This window comes from Octodon degus, unplaced genomic scaffold (assembly GCF_000260255.1).
Source record: "Octodon degus isolate 3935 unplaced genomic scaffold, OctDeg1.0 scaffold00086, whole genome shotgun sequence".
Lineage (NCBI taxonomy): Eukaryota > Metazoa > Chordata > Mammalia > Rodentia > Octodontidae > Octodon > Octodon degus.
In genome coordinates this window covers 11,936,703-11,957,208 of record NW_004524662.1, presented here as the reverse complement: position 1 = coordinate 11,957,208, position 20,506 = coordinate 11,936,703, and the positions used below count along the sequence as shown (strand labels likewise).

General features: G+C 36.4%; 1 pseudogene; it reads left to right on the top strand.

Moving 5' to 3' along the window:
• Positions 1 to 4,118: 4,118 nt before the first annotated feature.
• Positions 4,119 to 20,506, top strand: part of LOC105742959 — a 34,248-nt pseudogene continuing 17,860 nt past the window's right edge.

The window sequence follows — 20,506 nt, the reverse complement described above, 5'->3', positions numbered from 1 at the left end:
ATTCCTTTAACAATTAAATATTGTAGGTGCATGAATTCAGTCAAATAATCCAATATAGCCCAGTAGTCCTTAATAGTAGTGGGTAATCCACAGAATTGATCATCTCAGAAATTTTTGACTTGAGCCTTTTATAGTGCAATATATTAATATGGATGTTCTTTTAGTACCATGTGTTTATAATTTTTTGCTGGAAAGTTAAGACCAAAATAAAGCAAGACCTATGTAACAAAAATGTAACTTTTGTTGTGACAAGGTCAGTTAAATCTTTAACCATCTTGTGTATTTCAATGTGATTTTGCAAGAACCAAAGTACTTAAAGGATAAGAACTGTAACTGCAATAGCTAAGAACTATGTATTTTCCTCTTACGAGTCAAACTACAATGTATGAAAAATAATAGAGGAAATTATTTTTGGTTAGCCATGGAAAGGAATGTCAGCCAGCACCAAAACATAGCAGTGAACTTTTATCTGAATGTCAAATGAAACTTACAAATTAGTAGAGGTTGTAAAATTCACAGGATACAAGGGGATTACCCTGTAAAGTGTTAACAGAATTTTTTGCTTTAACTGTGGGAAATTATTTTTAAAAAACCTTGTGCTTCTTGTTATTTACTCTTAAACATGTATTCTCCCTCTTGGCTCAAGGCTGTTCAACAATACATAACTGTTTCTTGTCAAGGCAGTAAGCTCCCTCCTTAACGATCTCCTGTAACATGGTCAGCTTAAGATATATCTTGTAAAATATGCACTTATCTCTAAGCTATGAAAGATCTTTAGTAATGAACAGTTTGTAGCTGTGTCAAGTGAATGCAGTCTTCTTTTGTTCTGTGCTAGATAACAAATTTTCCTTACCAAACTTGATGTAATTTCTGTTACAAATACCGCCCTCCCTCGCTACCTACATTCGTTTGCCAACCAGTCTTCTGCTGCATGAGAAGTGACTGACAGACCTGAGCTCAATAAATAAAAGGGTCTATTCAAATTTCTATCTGGTTGATCTGGTTCTTATGCTGAGTTAACCTATAACATTTAGGGGCTCATCCTGGATCCCCTTTACTGGTGATCAATCATAAGAACCAGAGTCTTTGGAAACCATTTCCCTGAGGAACTTTCTCATCCCGGGAGAGTCTGCAAAAACTCATAAGTCCTAACATTTGGACTGACTAGACCAAGTCATCTGAAAGATCTTGCCAGTAAGATACCTGTGTCTGTTCTGTCGGGGCGCCCCCTCTGAGAATCCTAAGAAGTGCTGCATGTAATGATAGCCTCTGGACTCGACTCCTTTCCATGACGATGGGTCGAAGTCTCAGGTCTGTTTCTGTTTCATTTTTGTGTGCTTCAGCTGATTGTTGTTTGTCATTCTGATAACCATGGGTCAGTCTGCTTCTGCTTCTGTTTCATCTTTGCAATGTATTCTTGATCATTTCCAGGAATTCCGACAGCAAGCTGCTGACTGCGGAGACCTTGTCTCCCCGGGGACTCTCCACACCTTGTGCAATCTGGAGTGGCCTCCGGAGGGCTCTTTTAACATATTCCTTGCTTAATAGGTCCACAGGGTCATATTTGGAAAGCCAGGACATCCTGATCAAGTCCCATATATCCAAGCATGGATAGATTTGTTAAAGGAACCTCCAAAGTGGACAAAGTCCTGTTGCTATGCCTGGGCATCACGCAGACATGCATCTGGTATGATGGTGCTGACCACTGCTCCAGAAAAGGATCCTCAGGGTTCTAAAAGACCACTTGTGCCCTCCCAACATCTGAATCCCTGACTGTCCCCCTTTACCCTAAACTGTCCCGTCCCCATCCAGCTAGTCCTGTCTCCTCCACTCCTCTGAGTCAGCTGCACATCTGTAGCAGACTGCCTTTTCTCAGCTCCCGCCCTCTGACCCTGATCTTTCTCCAGCCTCATCATCAGTACTTCCTCTCCATGAGCAATTAAATGGAGATGACCACCCTTTCATGGTTTATGTCCCCTTCTCAACTAGGGATTTATATAACTGGATAAATCAGGACCCCTCTTTCTCTCAAAACCCTTGAGAACTTATATCCCTTCTGGAATCTGTTTTCTTCACTTATCAGCCCACTTGGGATGATTGCCTACAGCTTTTACAGACCCTCTTTACATCTGAAGAGCCAGAGTGAATCTGAGGGCTTGGACGATAATTAATTTTGGGCCTAGATGGCCAAGTGGCCTCAGATCCTGTAGGACTCGAGGAATCCTATCGTTTGACTTGTCTTAAGTAGGATTCTAATTCCCACAGAAGTAAGGAGGCTCTTGATCAGTATCGCCAGCTTCTTTTAGGTGTAATGAGGGCGGAGGCTAGAAAGCCTTCTAATTTGTCTAAAGTTAAAGACATCAGTCAGGGACCAGATGAATCTCTGGCGACTTTCTTAGAGCGCCTCCCAGAGGCCTATTGGATATATACAGCGATAGATCCTGAAGCTCCTGAGAACCACTGTGCTGTGAATATTTGCTTTTGTTTCTCAGTTGGCCCCAGACATTAGAAAGAAATTGCAGAAGATTGAAGGATTTTAAGGAAAAGCACTGACAGAGTTGGGAAAGATAGCTCAATGAGTTTTTAATAACAGGGAAGACCCTAAGGAGTTAAATAAAAGGATGGCAAAAGTTCTGATTGCCATGGGGAAAAGGACTCTAAGGTTAAGGAAAGGGTTCAAAGGGGCAGGGGGGTAAAGGTTGCCTCTTAACAAGAACCAGTATGCCTATTGCAAGGAGGATATCCTGGTACATTGTAAGTGTTCTTGTTTTTTTTGTTTGTTTGTTTGTTTTATTTTGTTTTGTTTTTTGTTTGTTTGTTGATTGAACCAGGGATTGAACTCAGGCCCTTGGGCTTGCCAGGGAAACACTTATTCCACTGAGCCATCTCCCCGGCCCCTGTAAGTCTCCTTGGAATACACCATTGTTTCCAGTCCAGAAGCCCAGAACCACAGACTGCAGACCAGTTCAGGATTTATAGGAAGTGACCTGTGGAGTAGAAACTATCTACCCCGTGGTGCCCAACCCGTATACACTTCTAAGTCTGCTGCCTCCAGACCAAGTCTTCTCGGTCTTAAAAGATGACTTCTTGATGATCCCATTGGCTCTGATAAGTCAATTCATCTTTGCATTTGAATGGGTGAACCCTCAGATGGAAAAAAATGGTCAGTTAACCTGGACCAGATTACCTCAAGGCTATAAATATTCACCAATCCTGTTTGATGAGGCACTGAGCAGAGATTTGCTGAATTTCTGGAGAGAACATCCCCTAGTAACTGTGTTACAATACATTGATGACATACTTTGGCCTCTAACACCTATGACTTGTGTAAAGAAACAACTGAGGACTTACTGTAAGAACTGGATAAAATGAGCTACAGAGTCTCTGTGAAAAAGCTCAGCTTTGCCTATCTCAGGTAACCTCTTTGGGCTATAGGCTACAGGAAGTACAACAAACTCTGTCTAACAAATGTATTGAAGCTATATTAATAATCCCAGCCCCTACCACCAAACAACAAGTAAGAGAATTTCTGGGGCTCTTTGGATATTGTAGGCTCTGAATCATAGGATTTGCTGAAATTGCCCAACATCTGTATGCCAGCACTGGTGGGGACCAAAAATGGAAACTCTGTTGGAGGGAATCTGAAAAAAAAAGGCTTTTGAGGTTCTAAAAAAGCCCTTGCTTCTTCTCCTGCCCTGGCTTTGCCTGATTTGATGAAACCATTCCAGCTCCATGTACATGAAATCAAAGGTATCACTAAATGGGTCCTAACCCAATACTTGAGGCCCTGAACAAAAAAAAAAAAAAAAAAAAAAAAAAAAAAAAAAAACCTATAGCATATCTGTCTAAGAGACTAGACCCCACTATGACAGGTTGGCCAAATTATCTGTGAGCCACAGCTGCCACTGCCGTTCTGACAAAGAAAGCTACTAAGCTCATGTTTGTCCAGGAGCTCTAAATCATGGCTCCTCGTGTAGTTGTGAGGCTTCTTAAAAGCCCTCGTGACAGATGACTCTCAAATGCATGGATTGTACAATATCAAGCTTTGATCTTAGGCCCAGCTCATATTAAGTTTTTGTCCACTACAGCCTTAATCCCAGCCACCTTGCTACCGGATGATGACCCTGAGGTGCCGCTCCATGACTGTCTTGAGGTGCTTGATGCAAAAACTAAGCCTGAGAGAGGATCTCATAGACATTCCTATGGATTATCCTGATGCTACCTTGTACACTTATGGAAGCAGTTTTGTCCTGAATGGGGTATGTTATGCCAGGGCAGCAGTAGTCACAAAAGACCAAGTGATCTGGGCCCAAGCATTAGGACATGGGACATCTGCCCAACAGGTGGAGCTCATTGTCTTAACCCAGGCTCTCTGCTGGGTACAAAATAAGCAGGTAAAAATCTATATTAACAGCAGGTATGCTTTTGCTACCCTACATGTACATGGAGCTATTTACCAGGAGCAACATCTATTAACCACTGGTGGACATAAGATTAAAAAAGTCCAAGAGATCCTGGACTTGCTTGCAGCTGCATGGCTCCCCAAGAAGGTGGTAGTTATCCACTGCCAAGGACACCAGAGTGAAAACTCTCCAGTGGCCAGAGGAAATCCTGTAGCAGATGCCATGGCCAAGGAGGTGTCACAAAAACCAGTGAGACTGCTCAAGGTACTCTTCCCTGTCCTGTCACCCAAAGTGCTGGGTTAGCCCACTTACTCTGATGCAGATCTTTTGTTGGCTAAAAACTTAAAAACCATGCCAACACAAGACGGCTCGCAGTTGCTGCTGGACAACAGGGTTCTCCTTTTGAGCCACTAGGCTGAGAGCTCATTCAACAGCTACACCAAGAGACTCACTTGGGAGGAAATAAATTGGCTGAACTGTTATGGAAATCCTATTTCATACCCAAACTGAATCAAATGACTAAGGAAACCAGCTGATACTGTCTCCACTGTGCTCAGGTAAGCCCCAGCAAGATTATTTCTAAAGCTGGACAGTGAATAGTGGTATGTCTCCTGGCACAATATCGCTACCTCCTTACTTTAGTAGATACCTTCACCAGATGGGCAGAGGCTTCTGCCACCCAATCAGAGTCAGCTCTGATAATGACAAAGAAGTTATTGACAAAGATTATTCCAGATTTGTCCTACCCATTACTATGGGGTCCAACAATGGTCCAGCTTTCATAGCCCAGGTTGCCAAAAATCTGTCGTAGACCCTGAAATTAAAATGAAAGTTAATTCTGCATATAGGCCTCAGAGTTCAGGTCAGGTATAAAAGATAAATTGTACTCTAAAAAAAAATTCAAAACTAAAGTTGGACACTGGTGGAAAATGGGTGAGTCTCCTTCCTTTTGCTCTATTGTGAGCGCAGTGTACTCCCTATGTACATGGGATCACTCCCTTTGAATCTATGTATGGTTGGGCACCTCCTTTAATCCCCAAACTGGAGGAGGAAATTCTGACATCCATTTCTAATCAGGAACTTGTTAAGTCCTTAAAGGCTTTGCAGTCTACACTACAGGCTCTCTGGTGTGGTTAAAAAAGCAGAATCCATCCATATTTGGACCTCATTGGGTAGGACCTTATCTTGTCATCCTGAGCATGCCAACCTCAGTCAAGGTAGCTGAAAGGAGACACTGGATTCATCACACCCACATTAAGCCAACTGCAGTGGATGATGACTGAACAAGATGGTCAATCAAAAAGATGCCCAATCCACTCAAAATCAAGTTAGTGTGCCAGAGTACAGATCTGGCCTCACTCTCTTTCCAGTTCTTATCATATATTATATATTACCTGCATTTCATGTGCTATCAGCCATGCCCATTATGCCTGTAATTAAGTTCCATGATAACATGTGGGTAAAGATGACAAATACTCTTAATTTCTCAACTTTCTGCTTGGAACAAACCTTAGATCTTCGGTATGTGCTGAGTTCAAACCTAAAACCAGTGTGCAATCCTGTAGAAGATATTAGAAATTTAACCTTTTAAAACACATTTCTAAACCTGCTTCATTTTATGACTTGGCTAATTGGGAACCTGTCTCATGTGATGTACCACCTAGTGCCCTGCATTTTGTCACCCCAAAGACTAGTTGTTTTAAATGAAACTTGTGTGCAATTTGTAAACTGTACTGAAAAAGTTGTCACAGATTGTTAAGGTTTCTAAATTGTTCTACTCTTATAAAGTATCCATATGTAAATAAAAAAAAATCATGACCCTGCAAGAAGAAGTTTCTAGCATCCCTTTTCCTCCTGGCTGTAATGATAAAGTCACTTTTTTGTCTCACGCAGAAGCATGTACTGTGATACTCAGTGTCATTAAAAACCTATATTTTGGTGAAATAGCAAAAAAATCATGTAAAACAATTGGGTTGTAATGTGGCCAAAGCTCTTAATGACACTTCAACTGCCATTGCCCTAGTCAATGCAAGCTATATTAGACAATTAAGCTGTCATTAATTATTTACTATCATTTCACCATCAAGGATGTGAAAAAATAAAAAAAACTTGTGCTGTTTTAATCTATCAAATAACAGCCATCAGATACAAAATCAAGTAAACATGCTAAAAGAATTAGCTCAAGATATATGTCAAATTAACCACTAAGAAGAATACATACAGTGTGTTATTTGTTGAAACTGTACTTCCGATTTGATTTGAAACTGTCTCATTGCTATCTGTTTATCAATAAAATTTTGAAAAAAAAGATATATGTCAAGGTGATAACTGGGGTTGATTTTTAATATCCCCCCTGGAGAAATAATCTGATAACTGCCCTGATTGGGCCTGTGATCATATTTCTTCTGGTCCTGCTCATCGGACCTTGTGTAATAAACTGTTTAACTATGTATACACAATAAAGAATTCAGATGATAAAACTAATGGTGTTGAGATCTAACTATGAGATTTTCACACCTCCAGACAACTCAAGTTGTGAGCTTTAAATGAATCAAAGAATTGACTCCTGGATAAAACCAGTGGGGAATGTAAAGGGTTAACACAATTTTGTGCTTTAACTGTGGGAAATTATTTAAAAACCTTGTGCTTCTTATTATTTACTCTAAGACATGTGTTCTCCCTCTTGGCTCAAGGCTGTTCAACAATAAATAACTTTTTCTTGTTAAGGCAGCAAGCTCCTTCCCTAACCACCTCCTGTAACATGGTCAGCTTAAGATGTATCTTGTAAAATATGCACTTATCACTAAGCTATGAAAGATCTTTAGTAATGAACAGTTTGTAGCTGTGTCAAGTGAATGTAGTTTTCTGTTGTTCTGTGCTAAATAACAAATTTGCTTACCAAACTGGATGAAATTTCTATTATAAATATCCCCCTGCTACCTATGTTCAATTGCCAATCAGCCTTCTCCTGCATAAGAAGTTGCTGACAGACCTCATCTCAGTAAAAAAAAGGGTCTATTCAAATTTCTATCTGGCTGATCTGATTCCTATACAGAGCTGACCCATAACATACCCAAGTAAAGAACTAAAAAATCCGGATACTAAAAGGTGAGCATTAACAGAAAGCAAAGTGGGGTAACCTTAAACGAATTTTGTTTTAAGAATAAATGATTTAGACTGATGAGTTTAATTATTTTATACACAGTCACACTTCTTTCCCTCTTGTGTGGGAAATACACTAGCATATACCACTTCATGCTGAACCAAACTCATGCTGATCAGAGATCATATCTAGTAGTATGCTTTAGTACATAATTTCAAATGTACACAAAACCAATCGTTTCATACAAAGCAAATGGAAATCCTCTCAAGCAAATCTTTGAAGACAGCTTCCTAGTCCTTTCTTCCATTTAAAACATGCATCACTAGCTCAGGAAAGGGGAGCTTCGGAGTCCTTCACATGGCACCAAGTTCTTGTCCTGTGAAGCTCTCCATTTTACACTGGAAGATCTTGGGATGACTTTGTGGCATTTTCAAGGAAGCCACGTCTCAGAACCTTGGCTCTGCTAGCTAGTCATGAGCTCATGGCAGCAACAAATACACCAAAAACTTGAAACAGAATTGTCCTCAGAATGTAAAAAGTGCACTCACATGTGTAAGCATCAGCCCAGCTGAGATTAGATCAAGTCACCTGTTTCTTTCCTCCTGCCCCCAAACCTCTTCCCTCTATAAGCAAAGAGGCTTCTCTGACATTTTTAAGACATTTTAAGTGGAATTGTTTTATTAAATTTTTAAAAGATTATATTCCTACACATATGTGTTTCTAGCTCATATTTAATGTGATATCTCATTAGTTTAGGTTTGATAATTTGTCTTCTAGTTTAAATTATATTTTAGCATTAATTCATGAGACCACAGGCATCTCATGTACAGTTTTTCTCATAGAAATCCTGTCTATTTCTTATTATGTTGATTTAAAAGCATTTTTTGCAAAGCTTAATAAGGTATACACATGTAGAAAAATTACTGAAAATGAAATCAAAAGATAAAGACACATTAACAAGTATAAAATTTTAGTACTATTTTTCAACTTAAAATAATGATCAAATGAGCTAATAAGTATAGAACAGTCACTCAAAATGTGCAGTGAAAATATTTTTGATGAGCTATGGAATGTGGACAGCATCTATAGTATGTACACCTGGGAAATGTTAACTTTAATACTGTGTGATAAACATTAGAGTCTATAAGTATAGAGATTGTAAGTAATAATTCTATAGATATAGAAGGATAAAAAATTCATAAATAAGAAAATAGATAAAAAAAATTCAAGAAGTAAATGTTAAAATATAAATTACCTAAGCCCCTTGTTTAAATTAAGTAAAAGTATTACATTTTTCCTTAAAATATTTGGAATTCAAAATTATTTTTCTATCCCTTCCATAATATATGATCATAAATCACCGTATCTTATATGAATACTTGGAGACTATATAACATGATATGATGAAATATCTCTCTTTACAATCCGACATTATCACATAAATAAGATTTGAAGTGAGTTGGCAATTATGAAGGGGTTTATGGATGACTGATGCTAATTCTCACATTTCTTTTCTTGAAAATATTAAGCTTATGTTTTATTTTAGGGGAAAAAGTTAAGATAGATTTCATAACAAGATTACAGGAGAACAACAATAGCTACATATTGCATTTTGTTATTAAAATAGTTACTAAGAGTACAAAATATGGGCATAAAATTTCTCTGGTTGGTATAAGTTCAAACTTCCCTTTTCTATGCACTAAGAGATACTAGCAGTATAGCTAACCTGCACTTTTTCTGTCTTCCCTATTTTCCTTTTTCCTTTCCCCCATCCTAGCTCCTTTTCAATAACTCCTGTCTATTTCACAATATCTTTTATACATTTTAGACCTTATATATTCTTTCAGTTACTAATACCAGGAAGGCAGTATGATGTTTACATATGTGAGTTTGATTGATTTCACTTATAAATATGGTCTTAGGTTGTATCAATTTACCTATAAAAGACTCAGATTCATCACTCTTTATGGCTAAGTAGTACTCCATTGTACAAAAAAGCAAATCATTTTTATTCACTTCTCAGTTGATGGGTATTTGGGTTGTTTTCAGGATTTAGCTGTAACAAATTGTGCTGCTATAAACATGACTAACATGTGTCACTGACATGATGTTTTTAATCCTTCTGGAAAGATACCTAGAGTTGGATAACTTAGAATTTAAAGTTTTTAAAAATAAAAAATGGGTTATTGTTTGTCTTTCTTCCTCATTTTACTTCTGTTTTCAATATCATCATGGTGAAAAACATCAGTATCATTTATTGCCAGGAATTTTCATTTTCAATTGTGATTTAACACCGTAAAACATTTGGAGAGCTATTAACCTTGTTGTTTGTCATGATTGCTTTTTTTCTCGCTCTCCTTCTGAGTCTTCAATGCTGTTTACAAAAAAATTAATTTCCTAAACACCTCAGGAGACAGTTTCAGATATTACAATTTTGTTGTTGCTATTTTAAAAGAACAAAATAATAACAGGAAACTTTTTCAAGGTCGCAAGGCAATTTTCTGGAAAACTGAGCCCAGAAAGCCAAACTTTAAAGTCCTGGAAATAAATTCTAATCACTGCAGTCAGCCTTGATCTCGACTAAACCCTAGCTATCACTTTGATGAGGCTGAGTTAGATTATAATCAGGCCAACAATCTTTTTCTTTCTTTCTTTCTTTCTTTCTTTCTTTCTTTCTTTCTTTCTTTCTTTCTTTCTTTCTTCTTTCTTTCTTTTTCGTTCGTTCATTCATTCTCTCTCTTTCATCTTACGTATGTGGTGCGTGGTCTCATTATGCACCCTGGCCTCCTCGTAATCCTTGTTTACAGCCTTCCAACTCTGAGATTACAGGTGTGCGTCACCATGCCCAGACTCCATGTACAGAATTTTTAAATTCCTAATAAACTGTACATTTTAATATAAGGGATTAAAATATAAGAACAAGAATGCAATTTTTATTAATTAACTAGCCATCTCACTGAGTTGTTTGAGAATAAGTCAAAAACTAAAATGCTTAGACTAGGGCCAGTCAAATAGCTCATTAAGTGCTTGCAAGCAGGTGCAAGGGCCAGGGGTTTTGATTCAGGGATGCACTGAGATGGAATTTGAGCCTGATCATGGTGGCGTGCTCCTGTAATCCCAGTTCTTAGGAGGCTGCAAACAGGCAGATCACTACAAGTCCGATCTAGTAATGCTTAGAGTAGCACCAAGCTCATAGCACTAATTCGATATTAGCTTTATTTAAGTTATCCCTATATAACTTTTCTAATAAAATTCTACTGGTGTGTTGGTAAAATAAAGTTGCATCATATAAAAATATATGCAAAACATTAAAACCTGTAAAATATTAGTCTGTTTGAATTGCCCTCATTTAAGGGTCAGCCAAATAGCTCAGCAGATCAAAGCGCCTGAAAGCAGGTGTAGGGGCCAGGGGCTCAATACTCAGTCCTGCACTGTAGCACGCACTCCCCTCAACCCCCCCACCGGGCCTTCTGCATACCCCTCGCACACTGACACAGCAATTGAGACTGGGCATGATGGTGCATGCCTTCAATCCAAGCTCTTTGGAGGTTGTAAACAGGCAGATCATGAGTTGATCTAGTAGAAAGGCCCTGGACATCCTGTAGACCTTTCACAAAAATACACACACACACAAAAAGAAAGAAAAAACAAAGAAAGAAACTCCCTCATTTAACACACAACAATTGCATGAGGTAGGTGTGATGTGGTGCCAGGGATCAAACTCTGGTCCCTGCTCTTGCCTAAGCAGATGCTTAGCTGAGCTATCTTTCTAGCCCTACTTTTTCATGCTTATGTTCTTTTCTCTCTGGAGTTATACACCAATTCAAATGAATCATCCCAGATTTAAATGAAAAATATGTTTGGCAACAGCTACAGGCTTCTGGATTTATGAAGACACTTCATGGCGGGGTCCTCCAGCAGGCATAGCGCTATGAATCAGCTCAGTTACCATACATAGTGCCTGTTCATGTCGTCTACACACACCCTCGCTGAAGAATCAACGTTGCACATCCTTGACAGGTCAGACTCTGATAGTCAATGACATGGATGCTGTCATCTTTAGGAAAACAGTGAAATTCTTGATATTATTCTTGGAGGAAAGGGGAGCAAGCTGGAAGCCCTGGGTTTGGTCCTAAGCACCAAAAACAAAATCAAAAAAATTATATACCTCCCTTATTCTCAGAGCAGATAGGGAACCTATTGCCTGCTCTGATAATTATAAATATCCTCTTATGAATAAATGACAAAATTTTAGCTCTATACTTTACCTGGGACCAAAACATATATATATCACCAGATTGATTTCAAGGTCATATCATTAAAATAGACTTCAGAGGGGAATAATACATCAAGGCACTGGCTTGAAGAAAAGGTTGAAATAGAAATTATGTTTACATTTTCCCATGTGCTTAGTCAGTATTTTATAGTATAGTACATTTTAATCTAAAATTTGTATTTCATACAAGACTTATAAACTCTGGGAAATTATTTCATTGCTTGCCCCCAAAAATGAAAAGCAATGATTTTGTTCTTTCTATTTACATGACGAGTGAGTGTTCACTGCTGTGCAATACATCACCACAAGCTTACAGGCATGCAACATCACTCATTTAGTCCCTCACAAGTCTGTAGGTCAGAAGTCCAGCTCCACTCAGAATATAACAGAACTGAAATTAAACTGTTTGGGTTTTCGAAAAAATGCAACTCCATGTTTATTCTTCTAGTAGGTAGAATTGCCCTGGTTGCTTTTGTAGGATGCAGGCTCTGTTCCTTACTTGCTACAAGCTGGGTCTACTCAGATCACAGAGACAGCCCACAGCCCTTGTGTGTGGCCCCTTTCACCACATGGTCAGCAACAAGTCAAATGTTTTCCTTTTTTTATTTTTCTCTTTTGGAGGTACCAGGGATTGAACTCAGGGATCAACCTTGTGCTTGCCAGGTAAGCACTTATTCCACTCAGCTATCTCCCCAGCCCTCAAGTGCTTTTAATGGTTTGCATTTGTGAATTTTGTCATGTGTCACAAAACAAAGAAAACTCTACTTCTAAAGGATTCTACTGATTACATATGGCCCATGTATCTTAGAATATTTATTTTAATGTCAAATGGTCTGGAAAGTTAAAATCCTTCATCGAGTTATCTATACTACTGTTGGTTTGAATAACAGAGAGGAGACGCATGTATGTGTTGGTGTGCGTGCTTGTGTGTGTGTGTGTGTGTGTGTGTGTGTGTGTGTATTTATAGGAGCTGAACTCTTAAGGAACATCTAACAATCCTATTTATTGCTTATGGTGTTGCAAAGATGAAAATTAATATATATTTTTAATTAATTTTATTGAGAAAGAAATAACAATGAGACAGTTTCAAAACTGGTTAGTAGGACTGCTACAATAATTAATACATTTCTTATTGTTGTCTTCATAGTACTTATTCATAGAACACGATGCAGACATGATATCTTGTCTAAACACTATTAGTACACATCTTCCTTCTCATTGAACTAAGAGAAAGTAGCTGTACATCTATTGTAATAATTGTGTATATACATATATTTTTTTCACTACAAAATGGTCCTTCATTTGTATCCCCTTTTTTTGATTACTTTTGTCAGAGATGGGTATTCCATTGCCATTCAAATATTGTACGTGTGTGAATTAAGCAAAATAATCCAATATAGTTCAATAGTCCATAATAGTAGTGCATTATCAGCATAAATGGTAATGTCAGAAGTTATTGACCTAAGCCTTTTACAGCTAAGCATATTAAAATGGTTTTACTTTTTATACCTTGTTTTTATACTTTTCTGCTGGATGTTCAAGGACAAAATAATACAACACCTATATAATAAAAAATGTAACATTTGTATCTGACAAGGTCCGTGGAATACCCTCAGAATTTAACATCAAGGCCTGTACAGCATCTTGTAGATGTTTTGTCAGTGTCAGCCATCTGGATGAGTCATGGCCATTGAAAATTAATATATCTTCTGTAGCCATGTATTTTATCCAAGCTGACAATTTTCCTATATAACTTTTCAATTATGTACAATCATTTTTTGAAGATTGGGATTGTGTTATTTTTTAAATTTATTGTATCTGATTTCAAATTCAGACACTTATTGTCTCATTATTAGAGCTACATCTTATTAAATGCTTTCTTTTTAAAAAAAGTTTTGTCTTATTAATTATTCCTATTATTTATCTTTGTTGTCTCCTAATCTCTTTTTACTTTTTTAATTTTTATTCATTTTAATGAGAAAAAAGATAAAATAGCAATGAAACAGTTTCAAAACTGGTTTGTAGGACAGTTGCAATAATTAATACATTGCATATTATTGTCTTCATAATAGTTATTCAGAGGACAAGATGCAGACATGATATCTTGTCTAAACAATATTAGTACAAACCTTTCTTCTTATTGAACTAAGAGAAAGTAGCTGTATATCTATGCTAAATATCTTGTACATTCTGTCTAGTATTCTAATTCTACTCTGTGCTGTTTCATTCCTTCCATTGCTTTTGATTAAGTGCATTGCCTTTATCTTATTTATGTGCATGCTCAGATTATTGATTTGAAAATGGTTCTTTTCTAATATAGGCATCCCAAAGCTATAATATTCCATCTAAGCACCAATTTAACTGAATCCAAAAAATTCTGACTTGTGTTTTCATTTTCATTATGATACTTGTTTTTGCAAGCACTAGGGATTTAAACTAAAGTCTGCACTGAATTTTTTTTGAATTTTGAGACAAGATCTCACTAAATCGTGAAATTTCTCAGGTTTAATTCTGACTAGTAATCCTCCTATGTCAGCCTCCCAGAGTGCTAGGAGTATCAGCATGTGCCACTACACCATGATTGCATGAAAATATTTTTCAATTTACCTTGTTATTAACCTGGCTTATAAGTTACTTGACTTATCTAATTACTTAGACTTATACAAGACTTATACAAATTACAAGATATATAAATTACTTAAAAATGTGTGTTTTTGCAATTTTTCATGTTTTTACAGATATCCAATTTGATTTAAGTAACTTCATTTCAGTTCATCTCTTTTTTCTTTTTTCCCCTACAGTTCTGGGGTGCAAGTCCAGTGCCTCGTATTCACCAGGTAACTGTTCTAAGGATGAACTATAACCCCATCTTTGTTTCAATTCTTTTAAACTTATTAATGTTTGATTTGTTGTTCAGCACATAGTATTTTCCAAGGAATGCTCACTATATTAAAAGAATGTTTATTCTACTCACCGTGTGGAGTGATATCTAAGTTTGAGTTGTCAGTTAGTTGGTAGTGTTCAGATCAGCTAGATCTCTTTCAATTGTCTTGCTAGTGTTCTATTGGTTTTCAGAGTTAAAAATTAAAACTTTCAGCAGCCATTACTTAGTTACCCATTTTCTTTCCAATTTTTGCATTGCTTATTTATTTATTTATTTATTTATTTATTTATTTATTTATATTGTAGGGAAAGGTCTATAGTGTGTTCAGGGTTTCACTACTAGATCGCACTCCTAATGACTTGCCTGTTTACAACCTTCCAAGGGATGGAATTACAGGCACGCACCACCATGCCCAGTCTCAATTGCCATCTGAGCACTACTGGGGGCTGGGGTCGGCACCGCAGGCTGGGAGATGTAGCCCCTGCCCCTCCTTGCAGGCACGTTAATCCACTGAGTTAATTGGCTAGCTCTAGTGTTACTCATTTAGATGCTATATTTTTAACTGTATACAAATTAATACTGATTATAGCTTCATGATATATTTCATCATAAAGTGATTTTCCTCTTTGTTATTAATTCTATTCATGTCTATTTCTGTATGATATTGAAATATCAAATCCAGTGTTTACATCCTTTTTATTCATTTGTTTACCTTTTCCTCAACTATTAACTTCTTTTGTGCTAAGAAAAATATTTTACTTTGAAAAGGAAGTACATCTTGGGGTATTATATTTACTTTATTAGTGATTTAGAAACAGATTTCCTTGTCGTAATGGCTTATCATAAACTTCTTATTAAGGATAATTTAGTTCCTATGCGCTGGAGAAGATTAGTTGTTATATTGCAATAGCTCCTCTCCCCTCCATTGTGTGCAGCTTTTATGTATATCTTTAAAAGTCTTACAGTGACAAATTTTGCATTCTAAAATCATATCCCTTTAAATCTTAAGCGAAAAAATTAAAAACTATGTATTTCTCTAAACCGGTGTACTTACCACTTGCTATATTTTTCCAAGTTTTCGATGAATTTCATTTTCATTTGTGTCATATCTGTTCAGTCTAATTAATTTCATTCAATATTTTTATGAGACAGTTCTGCTAAGAAATCATTTCAGTTTGTGTCTATCTTGAAATATATTTGTGGTTTCTTCAGTTTTGAAGGATGACTTGGCTTTATCTAGACTTAGCAAATAGCAGAAAGGCTTTCACTTTTTGTTTTTGTTTTTGTTTTTGTCACTTTGCTTATTGTACTCGGTTTCACGTCCCTTGGTAAGTGAGCTGGTCAGTGTACTGCCATTCTTTTTTCTTTGGGTGTACTCAAGACTTTGTCAGAATCCTTCTGACCCTCCAGAGAAGACTCGACTCACACCAGGTTACTGAGGGCCATGAGAAGCAGACACCAAAGAGGAGATGATGTTTCAGAAGGAGTTGCAAGATCCAACCAGAAGAACAACTTGAAAACTAAGGACTTAAAAATCACTTTCTAGCTTTCTTCTTAAGTAAACCCATAGGGTTGTTATTTCTCTTTAAGAGAGATATTCATTTTAATTATTTCGAAAGGTATATAATAATCTTTAATTGTGTAATGCTATGTATTTTGTATTTTTCTCCCATTTCTAAAGGTTCTGAAAGTGTAATATAGTTCAAACATGCAACAATATTTGATAATTAATTTGTCGCTAAAAAAATAAAAAATAAATTTGTTGCTAAAGCCTGTCTTGGGGCTGGGGAGATGGCTCAGTGGAATAAGCACTTCCCTGGCAAGTGCAAAGGCCTGAGTTCAATCCTTGGTTCCGGAAATAAATAAATTAATTAAATAAAATGCTTTGGGGCCGGGGAAATAGCTCAGTAGAATAAGCACTGCCCTGTCAAGTGCAAGGGTCTGAGTTCAATCCCTGGTTCCACCCAAAAATAAATAAATAAATAAAAATAAAAATAAAGTCTGTCAATAATTCAAAAAGAACTAATTTGGGGTTTGTTGTATAGCATTTGATCGTTTATCCAGATTTAATTTTACCTTAATTGTATCTTTTATTTTATTTTTGAGCTTTAATTTTATCTTTAATCTTCATTTTAATTTTATCTAGTTTTATCAGAATGTAGCATTTTTTAATTATAAGGGATAATTCTACTGAAAATTCCATTTAGCTTGGGAAAATATAGAGGAAGAATATTCAGGTTTTTCATATTGTCTTTAGGTTACCTATAAAAAAAGAGAGGGAAAAGCTAGAAGATAAAAAAGGACAGTGACTAGAACATGGATTGGTAAAATACAGATTTTACTCTAAATCTAACTGTGGCCTATTTTCATACAGTTTGTAAGTGAAGAAGTGATTTTACATTTCTAAAGAAAAGAAGAAATAGAAAAAGAAAAGAAATGAGTACAACTAGAGCAGGAAGAACTAAACAAGGAAGCAAGAGAGAGACAGAGGAGCAGGAGAGGTGAAGAAGGAAGGCAGAGGAAGATAAATAGCTAAGAGACAAGGGTAGGTAGAAACTCCAAATGCCATCTCAGGCATTCCTTATCCAGTCTTTTACAGAAAGGTTGCCGACTCTTGGACTGGAAGCATTGAAGGTAACAGGAGGGATCTTTTCACTTGGATTTGGAGGGTAAGAGGCCTTAGTGGTCTTAGTATAGTTAGTGGTCTTAGTAAAAATAATTAGTATAAATGTAGTAGTGGTATTAGAAGTAGTACTATAACAAGTATAAATTATGAATGCATACATGAATGACAAGAGGATAAGAAACAATACAGCACATCATAGTTTATGGTTCTAATTAAAAGAAAATTTCAATGTTCAAATAATTGTAGAAAATCTGGAGCAAAGGTGCCTGGGAGGTAGCTCAGTGGAATAAGTACTTCTCAGGCAACTTCAAGGGTCTGAGTTCAATCCTTGGTTCCATCAAAAAACAAAAACAAAGAAGAAAAGAAAAGAAAAAATATGGGTGAATAAAAGATCCATGTTACATTCCATGACCCATAAAATACTGTATCACTACTGAAATCCACAAAGTGGTTAAACAGTTTTGTGCCCTACCTGGGAAAACAGAACAAAACAAGCCTCAGGACAAATTTAAAACAAAAACAATGGAGAGATAAGATTTCTAAGCTCATATAAAAGGCCCAAGTCAACAACTTCTGATATTGCCAGTCCTACGGATAACCCACTACAATTATGGAATACTGGACTAAATTGGAATAGTTTGCAGAATTCACGCAGTACAATATTTAAATGATAATGTAATACCCTACTCTGAGAAAAATAAACACAAAAGGGGGATACAAATTAAAGACCATTTTGTGTCTGAACATTCAAAATAGTTAAGATAGATATGCATTCTCTTAATTCAATGAATAGAGAGATTCATTATAATAGTGTTTGAGAAAGGATACCATGCGTGCATCTTCTACAATGAATAACCACTAAGACAATAGTATGCAATGCATTAATTATTTAATCTGTGCTAATAATAGGTTTGAAACTGTCTATTACTATTTGTTTCTCAATAAAATTATTTTTAAAAAAGATTTCTAAGCTCAAAGTTCCCATGACTCAGTTTTTGGATTACTCAAACTTATATTTATTTTTAAATTTTTAATTTTAAGATAACAAGTTACTTCTATACACAGCACATAGAATTAAATATTTACATTTTAACTATTTTTGCCTAATATGTGATACTATGAAAATAGTACTGTTAATTATTTTATTTTATTTTTATTTTCACTTCCCCCCCATAAGTTTATTGAGAATCAAATAGCAATGAGACAGTTTCAAACCAAAATGGTGGGACAGTTTCAAAAACTAAAAAATGCATACAATCATCCTAGTGGTTAATTGCTACACAAGATGCAGATATGATATCCTATTTGCAAACACTAGTAGAACAAATCCCTCTATTCATTAAGACAATATAACTGTATATCTATTCTAACCATTTTGAATACACAGATACAAAATGGACATTCAACTGTATCCCCTTTTTTGTTTAGTTCCGTTATTTGAATATTATAGGTTTGTTAACTCAGCAAAATATTCTAAAAGAGTCCAGTAGACCATATTAGTACTGGGTCTTCCTCTTCACTGGCAATGTCAGAAGTTGTTCACCCGAGTCACCTACAACTCAACATAACAGCATGGCTTTACTACTTATGTTTTGTTTTTATACTTTTCTGCTGGATGGTTAAGACCAAGGTAAAGGAGGACCTACGCAGCAAGAGTTGCAGCTTTTGGGTCTGATAAGGTCAGTGAAATACCCTCAGGATTTATTCTGAGATCCTGTACCTCAGATTTTGGAATCTTTGTCAGTGTCAGCCATGTGGATGAGTCATGGTCATTGCTTGGCCAACGTGCTCTCTGTGAAAGACTGAGAGAATGTTTTCTCTCCATGTGTCTCTCCTTAGGCACACTCTACATCATTAATCACATTAACCACTTTCCTCTTTGGCCCCATAGTCTCCTTGATCAGAAAATTTGGGACACAACTGGGTTACGTGGCATTACAGTGGAAGTTCTTATGTGTCCTGAGTCTCAATTGACCTTGGAAGGCTAGGGCCAAAATGAAGGCTTTCTTTGCAGCCCTCCTTTTTCTCTAATTTTGATCTGAAAACATACGTTGTTAATCTTCCACAAGAGAAGTTTGTTATTATTACCATACAACCTAGGCTGTTATCCTTAACCTCACTATCTGTCTGAATGTCAACCATCTAAAGCATAACATGGAACAGGTATTTTTCATCAAGTATTGATATGTTTAAATTTAAATCCCTACAGAATATGATGAAAAAAACATTTAAAAATTAGAATATATTTTAAAAATAGGCATAAAGAATTATATACTTCTTATGTTTACACATAAGTCCAAAATTCTAACCATATACAACCTTGAAGCAGGACAGTTATTCCTTTACCTGTCTCCTGCCTTAATTCACCATCCCTTCCTTTTTGAGCAATCATATACCCAAGAGACAGCACAGCAGCAATTTACATGTCATGACAAGCAGCCCATATTCAGAAGACCAGAATGACAGGCACTCCAAGCATGAAACTACTATTACAAATTGCATCTTCAGTGCAGTTTCTTAGTTCACATGTGTCAGTATAGTCAGGGTGAGAATCTTTCCAATTAAATGGTAGATTCAAAAATCTTCTGGAGATTCTCAGGATCATTGTCTTGCCTATCTTCTACATCTAACTGTATGGCTTGTCATTGGCATGTTTCCTAGCTCTTCTCCTTTTCCTCTCTTAATTAGTAAATCCTCGAGTTCTTGCTAAACTTTTACTTGTACTATACATTTCTATTTGTATTTCTTCATTTGAGTTCTTATACTATGGAAAGTATATGATATTTACACATGTGTGTCCGGTTTATTTTAATTATAAGTATATCTTCAAGTGGTATCCACTTCAATATAAAGGCTTTGAGATTATCATTCTTTATAGCTGATTAAAACTCCATTGTGTAAAAATACCACAACTTTTTCATCCATTCTTCAGGTGATGAGCATCTTGGTTCTTTCCAAGATATGGCTATCACACATTGTGCTGCTATAAACATAAGCACACATATATCCCTATGATATGATGTTTTCAGATCTGGGAAAATTCCCAGTAGAGGAATAACTGGTTTAAATGGGATTTACATTCCAACTATTGTAAGGAGCCTCCACACTGATTTTCATAATGGTTGCACCAGTCTACATTCCCACCAGCAGTGGAGAAGGGTTCCTTTTTCCCCACAGCCTCTCCAACATTTGTTGTTGGGTGATTTCTTTATGA